Source organism: Salmo salar, chromosome ssa26 (assembly GCF_905237065.1).
Source record: "Salmo salar chromosome ssa26, Ssal_v3.1, whole genome shotgun sequence".
NCBI lineage: Eukaryota > Metazoa > Chordata > Actinopteri > Salmoniformes > Salmonidae > Salmo > Salmo salar.
The window spans coordinates 35,809,731-35,830,000 of NC_059467.1; the positions used below are offsets into that span (position 1 = coordinate 35,809,731).

General features: G+C 42.7%; 1 protein-coding gene and 1 long non-coding RNA gene across 4 annotated transcripts in view; one reads left to right on the top strand and one right to left on the bottom strand.

The window, feature by feature from the left end:
* Positions 1 to 20,270, top strand: part of LOC106591065 (ADAMTS-like protein 3) — a 251,145-nt gene that overhangs the window by 10,643 nt on the left and 220,232 nt on the right. The gene's annotated exons all lie outside the window — the stretch shown is intronic.
* Positions 12,279 to 13,377, bottom strand: LOC123730747 (uncharacterized). Its single transcript, XR_006762179.1, has 3 exons — positions 13,066 to 13,377; positions 12,588 to 12,926; positions 12,279 to 12,494 (listed from the first exon to the last, which is right to left on the bottom strand). It is a non-coding gene; the product is annotated as an uncharacterized lncRNA (long non-coding RNA).

Consider the following 20,270-nt stretch of genomic DNA (forward strand, 5'->3'; position numbering starts at 1 on the left):
TTTAAGAATTATAGATGCAGACTCCTTTATGCAATCGCGGTGTCCGATTTTAAAATAGCTTTTCAGTGAAAGCACATTTTGCAATATTCTGAGTAGATAGCCGGCCATCATGGCTAGCTATTTTGACACCCACCAAGTTTGGCACTCACCAAACTCAGGACTTCTACTTCAACACCCAATGTTGTTTTGGTTCCAAATAATCCATAGTTATATCCAAATAGCTGCGTTTGTTCTTGCGTTCAAGACACTATCCGAAGGGTGACGCGCCGGCGCGTATCGTGACAAAACATTTCAAAATATTCCATTACCGTACTTCGAAGCATGTCAAACGCTGTTTAAAATAAATGTTTATGCGATTTCTCTCGTAAAATAGCGATAATATTCCGACCGGGAGACCTTGTTTTCGTTCAAACACTGAAAATGTAAAATGGACTCTTCACATGCACGTGCGCACCCGTGTCATTGTTCTCAGATCGACCACTTTCCAAATGCCCTACTGTTTTTCGCCCAGGGACTGCAGAGTCATCATTCCCCGTTCTGGCGCCTTCTGAGAGCCTATGGGAGCCTTAGAAAGTGTCACGTTACAGCAGAGATCCTCTATTTTCCATAAATAGGCTATAGAAGGCCAAGAAATGGTCAGAGAGGGCACTTCCTGTATGGAATCTTCTCAGGTTTTGGCCTGCCATATGAGTTCTGTTATACTCACAGACACCATACTGCCCCCTATCCTAAACAGGTTAAAGAGGTAAGCGGGGTAGCCTGTTAAACTCTGAGTGGTTATTCTGGACGATGTACAGTACACCTGTGGTACCCACTCTGTCAATTTCAGTCAGTAAATAGAAAGTGACATATCATTTAAAAGCTACAGCACTTGTCTTTTTGGTAATGAAAGTCAAACCTTACTACTGGCAATGTCATAAGAATGGCCCCCCACCACCCCCCCTTCATATTCATAGAGTATGCAATTTAGGTCAAGTCACCAAAAGTGCAAAAATGTTGCATGCATGGAAAGGGTAAACCCTGGTGGTCATCATAATGCCATTTGGGGTGCCATGTGGGACACAGATTGCTTTTACATCTTGTGGTGGAACAGCTAACACAGCAGCTGCCTGTGGGCCCTGGTCAAATGTAGTGCCCTATATAGGGAATAGAGTGACATCTGGGACTCAGCAAAGAACTGTGAACTCTGGAGGATAGCAAACTAATGTTCCCTAATAAAAGACACGTAGCGGAGGGATACGAGGTGAGGCAGAGGTAGTGGTTCTCACATACTGTTTGTAGGGCTTGTGTATGGATCAGTGGGCAAGGAGGTGTAGCTGTTCATAGCAGATTAGCTAACTCCCTCTCTGCCTGTTTATTTAAATATCTGCCCATGTCTGTATCTCAACCTGCGATCTGTGGACAGTTTCTGTCCCAGGGATGGTAGTCATCAGTCCCTCAGATGGTAGACTGACAATTTCAATACTTATTATGTAAATGCCTCCATCCAAGAAGAAAATACCCTTGCAGGTAGGGTTGTACATTCTGGGGAATATTCAGAGGTGGAAACCTTCCATGGGAATTAACGGAAATATATGCAAATTAATATTAATACCATTTAAATATAGATGTTTTTTGCATTGGATATATTTACCATATCATATAGAACCAGACACATAAATGTTTTACTTTACCATAAGTAGACATAATTTCAAATGATTAAATCCTTACAATAGAAATAAAAACAACAATTTTGTTACGAATTGAACTTTAATTAAATGAGTTGACTCTTCACATGGGATGATTTCACTGAACAACAAAAGAAAGGGAATATTGAATGATCCCCAATGATCCATCACATCTCCCAAAAACGTTTTCAACATACATCTGTAAAATGATAGTCTAGAAACTACAACTTTGGTTGTCTTCCTCTCAGGCTTCCATGTCTTCTCCCTGGACCTCCTCAATGACCACCTCTTGAACATCAGACTCTGAGGCATCTTCACTGTCACTTTCCAACCTTGTTGAGGATGGCTCGTTGTCCGGCTCTAAAAGCCTCAAATTTGCCTGGATGGACACCAGTTTTTCAACCCTTGTGTTGGTCAGCCTGTTGCGTGCTTTGGTGTGTGTGTTCCCAAACAAGAACCAGTTGCTCTCTGAGGCGGCTGATGTTGGTGGCATTTGGAGGATGATGGAGGCAACAGGGAAAAAGAGTCTCATATCCACAAAGTCCCTTCCACCAGGTGGCTGATGGTTGCCTTCAGCTCATCTGCAATGTAGAGACTGGTATGTCTGTTGTGCCTTGTGTCTGTGCTCTTGTAGAATACTGGTTGAGGGGTGGAGATTATATAGTTAATTATTCCTTGCCCACGAACATTCAACCACTCATCAGAGAGGATTGCAATACAGTCCGCTTTCTCTATGATTTGCTTGACCTTCACTTGAACTCTGTTGAACTCTGCATCCAGCAAATGTGTAGATAAAGCATGTCTGGTTGGAGGGGTGTATGCTGAGCGAAGAACAGTCAGAAATCTCTTCCAATACACATTGCCTGTGAGCATCAGAGGTGAACCAGTTGCATACACAGCTCGAGCAAGACATTAATCAGCATTTCTCTGACTACGTTCCTCCATTGAGTCAAAAAAAACTTCTGATTCCAGGAGGACCATGAGCTGTTGCTATCGATAAGGTGTCTGATTCATCATTTTCACCTCGAATAGAAGTAGAGGGACTTTTGTCAGAGGTTGCTTGTTGTGAGCACTGAGGGAACTTTATGCACTTGGCTAGATGATTCTGCATCGTTGTTGCATTCTTCACATATGATTTGGCACAGTATTTGTAAGGGGTGCGTACTGGCGGCAGAGAAGTCAGACGCAGGAGAGCAAAAACTGTGTTTCCAAACAGCGCAGTTTAATAACAAAAAACCTACCGGAAAACAGAACAATGAAATAATGGGTACATAACCCGACGCACACTAGGACAGACGTGCACAAGCACTTACAATAAACAATCACCAACAAGGACATGAGGGAGAACAGAGGGTTAAATACACAACATGTAATTGATGGGATTGGAACCAGGTGTGATGGAAGACAAGACAAAACCAAAGGAAAATGAAAAGAGGATCAGCGATGGCTAGAAGGTCGGTGACTTCAACCGCTGAACGCCACCCGAACAAGGAGAGGGACCAACTTGTGACAGTACCCCACCCTGACACGCGGCTGCAGCAGCGCGTCGACACCGACCTCGGGGACGACCCGGAGGGCGAGGCGCAGGGCGATCCGGACGAAAACGGTGGAACTCCTGCAGCATAGATGGGTCCAACACGTCCTCGACCGGAACCCAGCACCTCTCCTCCGGGCCGTACCCCTCCCACTCCACGAGATACTGAAGGCCCCTCGCCCGGCACTTCGAATCTAGTATGGAGCGAACAGAGTACGCCGGGGCCCCCCCGATGTCCAGAGGGGGCGGAGGAACCTCCCGCACCTCAGACTCCTGGAGCGGGCCAGCCACCACCGGCCTGAGGAGAGACACATGGAACGAGGGGTTAATACGGTAATCGGGTGGAAGCTGTAACCTATAACAAACCACGTTCACTCTCCTCAGGGCTTTAAATGGCCCCACAAACCACGAACCAAGCTTCTGGCAAGGCAGGCGGAGGGGCAGGTTTCGGGTCGAGAGCCAGACCCGGTCCCCCGGTGCGAACACCGGGGTCTCACTGCGGTGGCGATCTGCATTCCTCTTTTGGCGCGTCACGGCCTGCTGGAGGTGGACACGGACGGCTTCCCATGTCTCCTCCATGTGCCTGAACCAGTAGTCCACCGCAGGAACCTCGGTCTGACCCTGATGCCAAGTCGCCAGAACCGGCTGGTACCCCAGTACGCACTGGAAGGGAGAGAGGTTAGTGGAGGAGTGGCGGAGCGAGTTCTGTGCCATCTCGGCCCAGGGCACGAACGCCGCCCACTCCCCCGGCCGGTCCTGGCAATAGGACCGCAGAAACCTACCCACATCCTGGTTCACTCTCTCCACCTGCCCATTACTCTCGGGGTGCAACCCTGAAGTAAGACTGATCGAGACCCCCAGACGTTCCATGAACGCCGTACAGACCCTAGACGTGAACTGGGGACCCTGATCAGACACTATATCCTCAGGCACCCTGTAGTGCCGGAAGACGTGTGTAAACAAGGTCTCCACAGTCTGTAGGGCCGTAGGGAGACCGGGCAGAGGGATGAGATGACAGGACTTAGAGAAACGATCCACAACGACCAGGATCGCGGTGTTACCCTGTGAGAGTGGAAGATCAGTCAGAAAATCCACCGACAGGTGCGACCAAGGCCGCTGTGGAACGGGTAAGGGGTGTAGCTTACCTCTGGGTAGGTGTCTCTGAGCCTTACACTGGGCTCACACCGAGCAGGAGGAAACATAAACCCTCACGTCCTTAGTCAAGGTAGGCCACCAGTACCTCCCGCTCAAACAGCGCACTGTCCGACCGATCCCAGGATGACTAGAGGAGGGTGACGTGTGGGCCAAAATAAATCAACCAGTCACGAACAGCAGACAGGACGTACAGACACCCAGCAGGACACTGGACGGGAGCGGGCTTTGCACGTAACGCCTGCTGAAAGTCCGTGTCCAGCTCCCACACTACTGGCGCCACCAGGCAGGAGGTAGGGAGTATGGGAGTGGGATCCATGGGCCGCTCCTCTGTGTCATACAGCCGGGACAATGCGTCTGCCTTAACGTTCTGGGAACCTGGTCTGTAGGAAAGGGTAAACACAAAACGGGTGAAAAACATGGCCCACCTTACCTGGCGAGAGTTCAGTCTCCTCGCTGCCTTGATGTACTCCAGATGGTGGTGGTCAGTCCAGATGAGAAAAGGGTGTTTAGCCCCCTCAAGCCAATGTCTCCACGCCTTCAAGGCCTTGACGACAGCCAACAGCTCCCGGTACCCCACATCATAGTTTTGCTCCGCCGGGCTGAGCTTCTTCGAGAAGAAGGCACAGGGGCGGAGCTTCGGTGGTGTACCTGAACGCTGAGAGAGCACAGCTCTTATCCCAGCCTCGGACGCGTCCACCTCCACTATGAACGCAAAAGAGGGATCCGCATGGGCCAGCACGGGAGCCGAGGTAAACAGAGCCCTCAGGTGACTAAAGGCCTGTCCGCCTCAGCTGACCACTGCAAGCGTACCGGGCCCCCCTTCAGCAGTGAGGTAATGGGAGCCGCTACCTGACCAAAACCCCGGATAAACCTCTGGTAGTAGTTGGCAAACCCAAAGAACCGCTGCACCTCCTTTACCGTGGTGGGAGTCGGCCAATTACACACGGCTGAAATGCGGTCACTCTCCATCTCCACCCCTGAGGTGAAAATGCGATACCCTAGGAAGGAGACGGACTGTTGGAACAATAGGCACTTCTCAGCCTTGACGTACAGGTCATGCTCCAACAGGTGACCAAGCACCCTGCGCACCAGGGACACATGCTCGGCGCGTGTAGTGGAGTATATCAAAATGTCATCAATATACACCACTACACCCTGCCCGTGCAGGTCCCTGAAAATCTCGTCTACAAAGGCCTGGAAGACTGATGGAGCATTCATCAACCCGTACAGCATGACGAGGTACTCATAGTGCCCTGAGGTGGTACTGAAAGCCGTCTTCCACTCATCTCCCTCCCGGATACGCACCAGGTTGTAAGCGCTCCTGAGATCTGTTGGTGAAGAAGCGCGCCCTGTGCATTGACTCAATCGCTGTGGCTATGAGCGGTAGCGGGTAACTATACTTCACAGTGATCTGATTCAGACCCCGATAGTCAATACACGGGCGCAGAACTCCCTCCTTCTTCTTCACAAAAAAGAAACTCGAGGAGGCGGGTGAAGTGGAGGACCAAAACATATGTTTCCATAGCCTCCGTCTCCGCCTGTGAGAGGGGATACACGTGACTCCTGGGAAGTGCAATGTCTGCCAGGAGATTTATCCCCGTCGATGAGGTGGTAATTGAGTCGCCTTCTTTTTAGAGAAGGCGAGAGCCAAATCGGCATATTCAGGGGGAATGCGCACGGTGGAGACCTGGTCTGGACTTTCCACCGTAGTAGCACCAACAGAAACCCCTAAACACCTACCTGAGCACTCTCGCGACCACCCCGTGAGAGCCTTCTGTGGCCAAGAAACAGTGGGGTTATGACAAGCTAACCAGGGTAGGCCCAGCACCACGGGAAACGCAGGAGAGTCAATAAGGAAAATACTAATTCTCTCCTTGTAACCCCCCTGCGTCACCATGCCCAAAGGAGCGGTAACCTCCCTAATCAACCCTGACCCTAATGGTCGACTATCTAAGGCATGAACGGGGAAAGACACAGCCATGGGAACAATGGGGATCCCTAAACTATAGGCTAACGCTCTATCAATAAAATTCCCAGCAGCGCCTGAATCGACGAGCGCCTTATGCTGGGAATGCGGGGAAAACTCAGGGAAAGGGACATACACAAACATATGTGCAACAGAGGGCTCTGGGTGAGAATGGTGCACACTTTGCTGTAGGCTACTATTTACTAGTTAACAAAAAATCATGTCATATAAAATATATTCACCCCACCCAGTATTGTAATCAAAACTTACCAGAAAGCATGTAGTCCTTGGCTCAGACAATGTACTAGTGTGGGTTCAATAGCATCTCATTAGTGTGCAAGATCTTGAGAATCAGCTGTACATGTGATGGAAGACTGCACTTCACATGTGGTGGAAGGATGCACTGTGCATGCAGAGGTTTTAATTCCATTGAATTGGGGATAGTTTAACCAAAATATGCCACAAGACCTAGAATTGCCTTATGTGTATCCCACAAAAAAGGTTCACTGTTATAAGCTAATTTTTTGGGAAAATTTCCGACCCTTTGCAACCCTACTTGCAGGTCTCTGCTATAGGAAGATTCAAAAGGCACTCGCACATCTGAGCAATCTTGTTACAGGTGCATGGCAACAGTTGAAACAGGATGAATGAAAAAAGGAAACCGCACACTGTTCTTGATAGTATCACTGATATTTAATAAGCTTACGTATCGGCCTAACGGCCTTCGTCAGAGGTCTCTGCTATAGAAAAGTTGTTACAGCACATCTAGTATGGTACCAAACTAGGCTGCTCTGCTCTGCCTGCTCCCTCATCTTCTCTCGAATGCAGGTTCAATGTCAGCAGCCCTGGTATTTGAGCCAAAGCTGAAAAGTGAAAAGATCGCTTTCTGTCCTCACACCTCAGGCACCAGTCACCTCTTCACCCCACAGCTGAAGCTCAACTGAGGGCTGCTCTATGGCCAACCCTGTGGCCTGCATGGGCCAGTGTGTGTGGTGTGTGGTGTGTGTATGTGGTGTGTGTGTGAGGTGTGTGTGTGTGTGAGGAGCAAGTCACAGGCTTGTGTGAAAGACTCTTTCATTCACATGGACAGTGTGTCCATTCAGTCTCCTCTCAGCTGCAAACACACTGGCTCCATTTCCACTCTGGGTTCTCTGCCAATCAGCTGGTTGGAATCTGTTTCTCTCTCCTCTCTGTCACTGTCTATCTGATTTATCTCACTCTACCCCCCCCCGCCCCCCTTCCCCCGTTCCTCCACTTTCAAGTGGGCCACGTATGCAATCTCCAGAATGATTAAATCAGTGATTTAAAGTTAAAGTTGCACTTTGCAGAAATCTCTCCACCATTGCTGAAACTCTAATAGTTTGCTTAATTTCAGTTTATGTGACAAAATAACAAAGTATACTGTAGATAATCATTGTACCATCTAAACTGCTGTGAAGTATATTTTCCATAACCAAAAATATTGTTAATTAAGCTGCTTGAAGCTAGTGTACAAAACAGAAAGTAAAAAATGCAAAAACAAAATGGGAAGCATGAAAATAGCACACGTAGAACAGATCTACCGCTTCTTAGACTTGCTTTTAAGTAGAATGATAGATCTAAAACTCAATTTCTATGTCAATTTGGTTGGTGTTTCCCAAAAAGTTATGTATTGCCACTTTAAAGCTTCTAAATTAACATTTTAAAGAAGTATCATCATGTAGAATAGAATAGAAATGTATTATTCCTACAACTAACAACCAGCACGGAACACACATTTGGGAGGAGCACAGCGTAGGGCGTCATTACTGAACAGCAAACATTTTAATAATAGTTTTTATTTAAATTGATCAAAGTCAACAACAAAAAATGATATATATATATATATATATTATAGGGATGTAAAATAAATAAAAAATAGAGTTAATCGCAGGATTTGCAATGTTCAAATTCTGAATTTGCTCGAATTAAGCTGTAATTTAAGATTTTCTTACAAAAAAGCATTAAAAGAATATTGACGTCCTGATTATTCTAAAGTGATGGTTAGCAACATAAGGTAAATTGAGAAAGCACACTTTCGTTAACCTCAATGTCAACTTGTTTTTAGATTACATTGTTGGTTTTAAGCTGTATAGATTATGTATTTGGTGTCACGTCCTGACCAGTAAAGGGGTTATTTGTTCTTATAGTTTGGTCAGGACGTGGCAGGGGGTATTTGTTTTATGTGGTTCTGGGTGTGTTTGTGTATGTGTTCATGTAGAGGGGGTATTTGGTTTATATGGTTCGGGGTGGTTGTGTATGTAGAGGGGTATTTTATTTATTAGTCCAGGGTTTTGGTTATTGTTCTATGTTAGTTTATTTCTATGTTCTGTCTAGGTGTTTGTATTTCTATGTTTTAGTAATGGGGATTGGGGCCTTCAATTGGAGGCAGCTGTCTATTGTTGCCTCTGATTGAAGGTCCTATATTTAGGTGTGTTTGTCATGGGATTTTGTGGGAGATTGTTTCCGTGTACACAGCAAAAAGTCCAGTGTTGAATTAACTCCCACAGAGTTGATTTCAACACTTTTGAGGGTTTATATAGGTCCACACTCTCCAGAGTTAAATTAACATTTTCAAAATAGTTAAACATTTAACACTCTGCCAGAGTTCATTTTTTAACAGAGTTAAAGTAACACTAAGGGATTAGACAACTAACACTGCTCCGTGTTAATTTTTTTAAACTAGTTGTGTAGTGTTAATTTCACTCCCTAAAGTGTCAATTATCTACACTGAAAAAATGTAAAAATTAATTGTTAATTTATTCAATATTATTTATTAATTAATTTAATGTATACTTATATTAATAAGAATTAATCACAATAAACAATCATTGTCAAAAACATTTACTTGTGCCTTTTCTCCCTTGCAGTCAGTTGAATTAAAACATTGTGAATGAAGGTATAATGTACATACTTTCATCTGAAACATTGTATGAGCTTTGAATATCAAACGGTTTATGAAATTTAAGCTCAGACATTTTTAGTAGACATCTTTCCACACTTCGTAATACTCTGAATGCATGATGATGGTCATCAAAATTCTCTGTAAATAGTTTGTTTGTCAAAAAATAATTGATCTTCAACCAAAAGTACATGACTTATTTGACAAAAGACTGGCATGTCTTCTTCCATTGCACTGCAAATAACTAGTCCAGCTTTATACTCTACACCATCAAGTTTAACCCAACTAGTTGAGAAAACATATTTTGACAAGATCGTTTCAAGCATTTCATTGTTGACGACATTCTCATCTCTGAAGAGAAAAGATTTAATTGGCCCATACTCATTTTGTTTGAGGGTGAAGGTTTCCCAGTGATAAGCAATGGCCATCTGATGCTTTTTAGCAAGCGATTTGGTTATGTTTTTGAAATGTTTAAAACAATCTTTAAACAGCTTGTGTTTGGCCTCAAACCTCATACACCACGTATATAATAAGGGGCCAATTTTCCTTATAGAAGATGGGTAATGTATCATAAAATGATCCTTAGGTATCAAGTTTCTATTTGGATACAAGCGCTTAAATAGTTTGTGGTGGTCAACAATCAAATGCTTTAAATATATTGTCATACCTAGAGTTAGAGAAGGTGAAAAAACTATGTTCATTATTTGAAGTAACAACAGTAACAAATTCCAGTTTTTGTTTCCTGCAGGAATAATGTCACCAAACAACAGTGGGATGTTTTTCACAAGACACAATGTCTGAATACAATTCAAACCAATGCCATTGCCAACACTCTCCAAAATAATCTTTGTAGGACGATTTTTTCGTTCTAAAAATCCATAATCAAAACCATAAATCCTGGAAAGCAAGTCCTGTTCTGACATAAAGTGTTGTGTGAGATATCCAAAAAGCAATTTGATCTCATACTGAACCACACCCTCAAGAAGATCATGCATGATATCAAATGAATACTTATTACAAACATGGAAATACTTCAATGAATTAAGTGTAGATCTTTTTTTCAAACCATAAAGTGACTTCAATTGTGGGTTTTCCTGGAGAGACTGGCAATGCATTTCAAACATATCTTTTCCATGAAGGATCAGCTTAGGATCATCCTCACTGTATACCGTTTGACAATCATTCTTCTCAATCAAACAAAGGCGACAGAAATGATGGCTACTGAATGACTCATTAAAATCAAGAATTGTGTGCATCCCTAGATTATCTCCAGTGATCTGACAGATTGTACCATATACCTGCTCATCTGAAAATGGAAGACTTAGCCCTTGGCTTTCTAGTTTTTTTCAAATCATTTATCAACGGTTATAGTATAACATCAAAACCATACTTGTGCAGATCTTGTGTGTGAAAAAGTGTTACCAAATGAATGTTCATCAAAACTGAATAAAATTTGGGGGGAAGGTTTCTTACAACAAAATAAAGAGAGCCAATTTTGTGAATTCCACGTTTGGAGCCAAGGGGATTGGCTGTTTCAAAATCATCATAGTATAGTTGGATTTGTAATGCATGTCTATTAGCTGTAAACAAAGGGTGGGTTTTAAAATAACTTCCATCAAAATAGTCAGTAGAAGTGTCAGGCTCTGATCTACACTCTTTCTTTAGCAAAACACATGTCTGGATTTCTGCACATGAACTTCAATGTTTCTAAAATCGGCACATATATAAAAGTATCCTTCACAGGTACTTGATCATAAGTACCGGATTTCTGATTTCGCCTGTTGTCATATCTCACTCCCAGTGTTATTTCTACTGGCTCGACAACTCCCCATTTTTGGTGGTAGTATTTATTTTGTTTCCATTCTGTATTTAGATTTGTGAACGGGTTTTCATAATCTTCAAAAGATTCATTTATCACAGATATGTTGGGGTCAGTTATAGGTAAAGCAGAAATAGCTGTATGCTTTGCTTGTGAGCGAATCTCACTTGTTAGTTCTTCCAAATCTCCTACAATTGAGGATACCAAACTGTTGGAAATCCCACTCCCCTGTAATTTGGCCACGATGGATGCACACATTTCTTTAGTTGGATCTATAGTAAGTCCTGAATCATTGCTCTCAGAATAAACACTGGAAGAGCTACATTGATTTTGTGGATTAAATGTGTCCTCCAAAGCATGTGCCTGAGATGAAGTTGCAACTGGCTCACGCGATGAACATGCAACAGTTGAAGTTTGAGCAATTTGCTGAACATTACTATGAACACTATTAAGGTGCTTCCGAAAACCTGTATATGTTAGGAACTGATGCCTACAGTCTTGCTGAGAACAAAACAATTTGAACTTGGGTCCAGGATAGTAACCATGTTCAACTCTTAAATGTGAAATCAACTGTTGACTGCTGGGATAATATTTCTGACACATGAAACAGGTCAACATTGTTATAGCTTCTTACTCACAGAGTGAGAGTGCTACTGGCTGGTTAAGCAGTCTGGCTCTCAAGTCTTTAACTCTGGGTGACTCCTTCATTTTCCCCACATCAATGTTATACACTGTTGTCTGCAGGAATGTGTAAAAATTCACAAGTGCCACATCGTAAGACAAATTAAACACAAAATGTCCTTTGAAAAGTTCATCACATGCCCCGAGGGAGTGGTTTGCCTTGCATGGGATGAGACGCTTATCCATTGTGATGTAGAAGCTCTCAATCTTGCTCTTCTGACGCCCAACAGCGAGGAGGTACGGCTGCTGACCCTGCTGGTTGCGGAGATGCTCCTCCAAACTGCAGCATGACTAGGGTTGAGATCAGAAAACTGAAAATTAGACACAAGAATAATGTGCAGCCACAGAGAGAACTACATTATTGAAGTGATTATTCAAACATCTTTTCATTGGCTAGTGCAAGATGGGAATGAAGACTTAATTACAATTCCATCCACTTTTTAACAACCCTCATTTACATATGTGGCTAAGAAGGTGACTTGACAAATTATTATAATATTATTGCAGTTATAGTTTAACTGCAATTATAGCAAATGTATTAAAATAAAAAAAAATAAAAACAACTCACTTGTTGCCTCATCAAGATCACTTCCTGGGGGACTTTCTGCTGACTGCACCAAGCGACGCAACTCTGGTGTTGAGGTGAGCCGCTTAGCCTCTTTTATGACATTTGGCTTGAAGAACAAATCCCATTTCTGAAGAAGCCTGGAGGATGTGTCGCCATCAAATAGGAGAGTGAAGTCTTGGTCCACCTTTAAGAAAGAAGATATTAAACTACTACTACTACTACTTCAGGAAATACTTTCAAATTTCAAGCCATTCTAAACATCTCATCCCAAACTTACCAATCCTTTTGTATCCAGGAATCTTGGGAAGATGGAGAGGATATCAACACTTCTTCCTGGGTCATTAACGAGCTTCTGACGGTGCTGAAAGGTCTCTCTCATCTTCTGGAAAATCAGGGAATTGTCTGTGGTATGGTTGAGCAAAGACATGGCCTCTTGGCAAGCATCACCATCAAGCTGTCTTTCAACATTAACAGTCCTTTGGAAATGTGGGCCCCCTGGAGAAAAGTCAATTGGGCTATTTGGTGGCAGTGCAGATCCTCGAGGAATCTTCCTCTGGACTGTTTTCAGACGCCAAGAAATGTATCCTGTGCTGCTTGCAGCATCATAGAAGTGTTCCTGAAATGAAAAAAAGAAAAGAAATGCGTTGTCATACCAGGCTCATGAGAAATCTCACGGAATTCAAATATCAATGTCGTCCACACAGTTTTGTGTCACAACATGACATGAAAGAGTTAACAATAATAATGCCTATTACATAGCCCTTCTTGGAGTATGGATCCTTGAGGGAAGGGAACAACATCACTATCCCACGTGCATAATCTTCTCTGATTGCTTTAGTGGGGCGGTGCCTGAGAGGAGATATTAAATTAGTACATTTATGCAATGGCCATGCAGTTATTTGGCACAAATAAAAACAATGTGAAACAAACATACCCATGATTGTCAGTCATGTGAGCCACCAGGATGTTAACCATTTTTCTTCTTGCAGCATCTGTTAGGGTTTCTGTTGTTTGGTACTCCTGTAGTACTTCTTCACCCCCAGACTTGCCTCTTAGCACAGCTTCAATTAACTAATAAAAAACAAAAACATTAGAATACAAAACATGGTGATAAATAGCTCTTCTAGAGACTCAGAGTGAAAAAATGTGAAAGCATTATGAAACCTGTTCAGCAGACACAGCATCACGTGTATCCTCAATTCTTTGTCTCTTGCTAGGGACATCATCTAGGATTATAGTTGATGCACTTGAGCTGAAGCTTGAGTCAGACGTCTTAGAAGCAGAAGACAAGGAGAAATCAGAGAATTCTAAAGGAATAGAAAAAATGCTAATAATTATATTATGTAAGGTGTAAAGTGCTTTATTATACCTGCCTTGATATCTCACCCTGATCTGAGAATACTGTCAGCACCACATTGCCTTGTCCAACGAGGTCGCTGAATATTTCTGCATCAACTTCTGTCCCTGTTGCATCCTTGTATGTAACTTTTGCATCAGGTGGCAGGCAAAATCTCTCGATGACTGGAAAAGATAGTGAGGTCAAACTGAATGTGCCTTTGAAGTGAGCACTGTTTCTTGCCTCACAGCCAATAACTGTTCACGTTAAACACATACATCTACCACTGTATAACCCTTAAATAGACCTAGAGCATTTTCCCTCACATAACCCATTCCCTCTTAAGTCCAAATGGAAAAATGGATGATTGGCTTTTTTTATTGACTGTTTTGGTGTATATTAATACTTTACACTCTATGAAGCACACATTACAGAACTGAAAATGATTAGCAATTTAACCCCATTTACCGTATAAAAGAGTCTGATAAAGAGATGTAAAGAAATCAGAATCGACAACATTAAGGAGCTTGCACAATGAGCTTTTAAAAGAACATGGGTGTGGTTTAAAACCTTTTTCCTAAGCCATGCTAACCGTTTTCATGGAATTGCATAAAGTCAAACCGTCCTTCATCCTCATCCAGCTTCACATATTTCTGCTGTTGGCTGTACTTCACCTGGACCAGCATTTTGACTGAGACATGCAAGGAAGTTTGACAAAGTAAATAAACATTTAAAGGAAGAACGGTAAAGATTAAAGCTAAGTCGACAGTGTTACACCATTTTTGGTGACCCATCAGATTCTGTAACCTGCATTGTTGGAAAAAGTACACATTTTCCAAAAATCGCGCTGTGACTGAGATATTAAAATGCTGCTTATGCATTGACTCATCAGTATTTAATGATGCACTTAAATGGTTAATAAATGTTTAATATATCAGTCACAGCCCGATTTTCTGCTAATTTTGTACTTTAGCTTTAACTTAGTAATTTCAGTACAATTAACTGGTAATACTTATATACTTTTACTTAAGTAAATGATCTGAGTACTTTTTCTAACACTGCAGGTCATAGAATCTGATGGGTCACCAAATACAGTGGTACGCTGGTCACACAGACAACTAAACACGTGAAACACCGTCTGCATGTTGGGACATGTTGTTTTCACTTTGAACATCAAAGGGGCCGCAAACAACATGTCCCAACATGCAGACGGTGTTTCACGTGTTTAGTTGTCTGTGTGACCAGCGTACCACTGTATTTGGTGACCAGGACAAATTTGCTGCTCATACCTGGCAACAAACACGGTTTTGTTAGGCATATATTCTCTGTAGATGTTTCATTGTTCATACTGAAATTCTCAGCATCAATTTATAATTGTTTCAGTAAGTTTGAGTTAATTGCACTTACCGTGTAGTACTGCATGGGAGGGAGAAAATGGCGCCGACTTGTCTCCTCTGTCTCCAACCGAAGAAGTGAAATGCATGGGCGGAGATTAGTTACATCTCTGCGGAGTTGGGTTAACACTGACCGGATCAACTCTGTCAAATAACTCCAACACTGAACACCATTTAAATCAGAATGTGTTAAAATTACACTCTGGGAGTGAAAATCAACTCGGAAATGTTTAACCCTGAAATTTCAACACTCCAATTTTTGCTGTGTATAGCTTCATGCCTTACAGGACTGTTAATCGTCGTTGTGTTTTTGTATACGTTTTGGTTTTCCTTCTTTGTCCTAAATAAAAGATGAGTATACATTTTCCCGCTGCGTTTTGGTCCAATCCATACGACACCCGTGACATTTGGGATGTTTTCAGTGTATTTTGAGTGCTTTCAGACAATGCAAGTTATCGCAAAAAAAATAATAATATGCCCAAAAATAACAAGAAGTTAATTTGAGTTATGTGATTAACTCTGACAGCCCTAATTATTTATGGTAATTCTTAATATTTTTTCCCCAATGATAGTTTCCCCCTCATCTGATCTACACATGTTCCTCAAACCTCTTTAATCCGATTTTCATAAGGTTGGATGGGATGCCTCATGATATCACTCTCGCCTGAGGCCTTTAGTCCAATCTGGTATCTGTATCACCCAGTAGCCTGTTCTGCAGGACAACTTTGTCTTCGGTTTTTGGAATGTCTTTGCATATCCATGCTCTGTAGTCACATCTAGGTTAGGTGTGGAGTAGATGCCTCTCCTATCTACTTGTCCTCTTCCTCTTCCCCCTGGTACCCAGATCTTTCTGTTAAATGTGACGGGCCATGGGCGACACGCCATTAAACCTCTTCCTCTTTGGTTCACACTCCATTAACATTCGCTGCTATTGGTCCGTCTCTCATAACAACCATCCATCACGGCAATAGTGACAGGAAGTGTTACCCTGGTGATGGAAGCATTCTGGAATCTGTGGATGTCTGTGCTATTTGCCTCTGGAGAGATGGGCTAGAGATGACGTAGCGTTCCGAAGGGATGCCAATCGGGAATACAGATCAGGAACACCACACTTCCAGCAAGGCATTAACGTGGGAAAACAGCAGGGCTTTGTTCAACAGGGCACAACGTTGTGCAACGTTCAATTGAATGAAAAAGGTTGTTGAAGAACGTTGCGATTATAGCGGCTCAGGGGGCGAGTGCAGGGCCGTGCACAGACCTTTCAGGGGCGGATGCTCAAAATGAACCCCCTCCCCTCCCCGCGCTTGGAAAAAATGAATACATTTATAATTCATATCTCGAAATTCATAACAAACCAGATTTTTTGTTGTTGCATTGCATATTTATTTCTGCAACAACACTCACTCATCATCACAAATTGTAAGCAATCTAGTTACAGTGCCTCCTAAAGACATGATTGACATGTGGAAAAGAGGGTGGACTGTCAGCTGATCATTGATGTTGATGATTGATGTAAATATGCTAATTAGCTATCTCCATTTATTTTACTGATTGTGATTTACCTCTCTTTGTATTTCTGTCTCTCTCTGCTGAGCATTAGCCAACCAGACTGAATATTGATGTAGGCTAAATGAAATGTTATCAAGTGTTATCAAATGTTATGCTGCTGTGGCAGTACTGTTGTATTTAAACTAGGTAGCAGACACTCGACTGGTGACCACATCTCTCAAGCCGTGCATGTTTAGATAGCGGGCACGCGTAATCTCTGTACAGGCCATAGTGGGAAAAAGGCACAACCGGGCATGGGGAGTGGCAAACTTGACAATGACTTGCGGGCAGTGGGTCCCGAACAACAATAAAAAGAGCTATACAAAAAAATCATAACACCACCAAAAAGGACACTTTGGAGACAGGAAGGACAAAGGGTCATGTGCTCTGCACAGGTAGAGCCCTATCTGTGCACGTGCCTGGGTGGGTGTGTGCTGCAGCTGCTGCACAAGTTTTTCAATTCCAAATGGTGACACTCTCATATGGTCACACCCTGCCACACCCGACAAACCGTCATGGAAGTAGCAAATGGTTTAATGAACTGAATGCGGTCCCTCTCCCAGAGTTTCTCCCAGAGTTTCTCCCAGAGTTTCCCACAGACATTCATGTCAGAATGTCTCATAGACGGTCTACATGGCAGCTTCAGAGACTTATGCTTCATAGTCAAGGGGCAGTGTTTCCCTTGAAGAAGCCTTTTGGGCAGCAACAATTTCCATTGAAACCAGTTGAAACCAAAGCATTTCAGGTGGGGGGAGATAGATATGACTTTGAAGAGGTCAACACCTCTAATTAATGGTTTCTTCCAAGAGGGGCTCTTTACATTTTCTTAAACTCAGGGGCAGCTTTAGTTTAGCTTTCAACTTCGTTCTGATAAGCAACTGGCTCTAATTGGAACGCTTTGAACTCTTAACAGCATTGTTATTAATACTGTGTGTGTACTCCCCCTAAACCTTACCCTCTCTGAACAGTGAACTAGATAAGACGTTCCATTCATAATGCCAAGTTAGGCCAAAGGGGTCCAAAGTGGTCCCAATTGGGCCAAGTCGGGCCTCGTTGGAATCTATGCTTCTGTTGTGGGATTTTCTTTTGGGTCCCAGCCAGCCCTTCAGTACCCTTAGTAGTACCCTTTCAAGTGTTCTATCTAGGGGAATTGGATTTTTGTCAATTGCCCCATGTCGTGAAGTGTCTCTTAATTGTCCCAGGAAGAAAGCTGTGCTTTTTTGGCTGTGTATACACACACACACACTCACACACTGATACATACACACACACACGCGCACACACACAATCTGATTCCACGATACCCATGAATGGTCATTTCTTCATAGGACAATATCTTGATTTAACCTGTACTGAGACACACACACACACACACACACACACACACACACACACACACACACACACACACACACACACACACACACACACACACTCATACACACACACTCTGTATCTGATGTTTCAAAAACACATTCTATTTAGATCTTCAAAAATGACCATTCATGGGTATCGTGGAATCAGTGTGTGTGTGTGTGTGTGTGTGTGTGTGTGTGTGTGTGTGTGTGTGTGTGTGTGTGTCAGTACAGGTTAAATCAAGATATTGTCCTATGAAGAAATGACCATTCATGGGTATCGTGGAATCAGAGAGTGTGTGTGTGTGTGTGTGTGTGTCAGTACAGGTTAAATCAAGATATTGTCCTGTGAAGAAAGGACCATTCATGGTAAAACATTTGTTGGGGGTTGACTCTGTGACTGGGATCACCAGTGGCGCGCTGGAGCTGAACAGATTAGTGTGTGTGTGTGTGTATATGTGTGTGTTTTATATGAATAGAGATGTTATTGCTCCTACTATACTGCCTCTGAGGGTGAAAATAGACTTTTACACAATGAGATCAGACTTGACTTTCCCTCTCTATCACACCTGCTCTCTCTCTGTCTTTGTCTCTCTGTCTCTCTCTCGCTCCACATGTTTCTAACCCTGTCCACTCTCTCTTTCTTTCTCTCCCCTTTTTCTCTCTATACCAGTGACTGAACTAAGAATAATGCACTTAAAAGAGATCTTATACATTTTCTATCTTTAAATTATGTTTCTCCAGCCCCATCCCTCAACTGTTTACTGAAACAAGTGGTGGGGTGGCTGGTGTGTTAGTTGTTTAATCGCAGACTGCCACTTTAACAGGACTTTTCCACTTAACTTGGCTGTAGATGATACTTGGCTGTAGATGACTTACCAAGTTAAATAAATGTTACATCAAAAAAATATATAATAATAATATTAAAACAGTATCCTTTTATGAAGACCGTGTCTCCATTATATATTTGAAAGTAATTTGATGGCTAGAAAACGTGTGTGCTTGCATCAACTGTGCAGTGACATCAACATTCAAGTGCATTATATCATAATAGGTGACTTAATTTGTGACCAGATTCCTCCATGAGGATTTTTTTATTTAATTTAATTTTTACATTAAAAAAACTCAGAGCTTCAAAATTGTACAGTTGAAGTCAGAAGTTTACATACACTTAGGTTGGAGTCATTAAAACTTGTTTTCAACCACTCCACAAATGTCTTGTTAACAAACTATAGTTTTGGCAAGTCGGTTAGGACATCTACTTTGTGCATGATACAAGTAATTTTTCCAACAATTGTTTACAGACAGATTATTTCACTGTATCTCAATTCCAGTGGGTCAGAAGTTTACATACACTAAGTTGACTGGGCCTTTAGCTTGGAAAATTCCAGAAAAGTATGTTATGGCTTTAGAAGCTTCTGATAGGCTAATTGACATAATTTGAGTCAATTGGAGGTCTACCTGTGGATGTATTTCAAGGCCTACCTTCAAACTCAGTGCCTCTTTGCTTGACATCATGGGGAAATCAAAAGAAATCAGCCAAGACCTCAGAAAAAACATTGTAGACCTCCACAAGTCTGGTTCATCCTTGGGTGAATTTCCAAACACCTGAAGGTACCGCGTTCATCTGTACAAACAATAGTACGCAAGTATAAACACCATGGGACCAAGCAGCTGTCATGCCGCTCAGGGAGGAGACGGTTCTGTCTCCTAGAGATGTTGGAGAAACATTACTTCCCCCACTGTAGTTGGAGAAAACATTACTTCCCCCACTGTAGTTGGAGAAAACATTACTTCCCCCACTGTAGTTGGAGAAAACATTACTTCCCCCGCTGCAGTTGGAGAAACCATTACTTCCCCCACTGTAGTTGGAGAAACATTACTTCCCCCACTGTAGTTGGAGAAAACATTACTTCCCCCACTGTAGTTGGAGAAAACATTACTTCCCCCGCTGCAGTTGGAGAAACCATTACTTCCCCCACTGTAGTTGGAGAAACATTACTTCCCCCACTGTAGTTGGGGAAAATGATGCTGCTTCAAAGTTAATAAACTTGTAAACCAGTGGAAGATGCTGAAGGGAGGACAGCTCATAATAATGGCTGGAACGGAGCGAATGGCATCAAACCATGTGTATGATGTACAGTACCAGTCAAAAGTTTAGACACACCTACTCATTCAAGGGTTTTTCTTAATTTTTACTGTTTTCTACATTTTAGAATAATAGTGAAGACATCCAAACTATGAAATAACACATGGATTCATGTAGTAAGCAAAAAAGTGTTAAGCAAATCAAAATGTATTTTATATTTGAGATTCTTCAAAGTAGC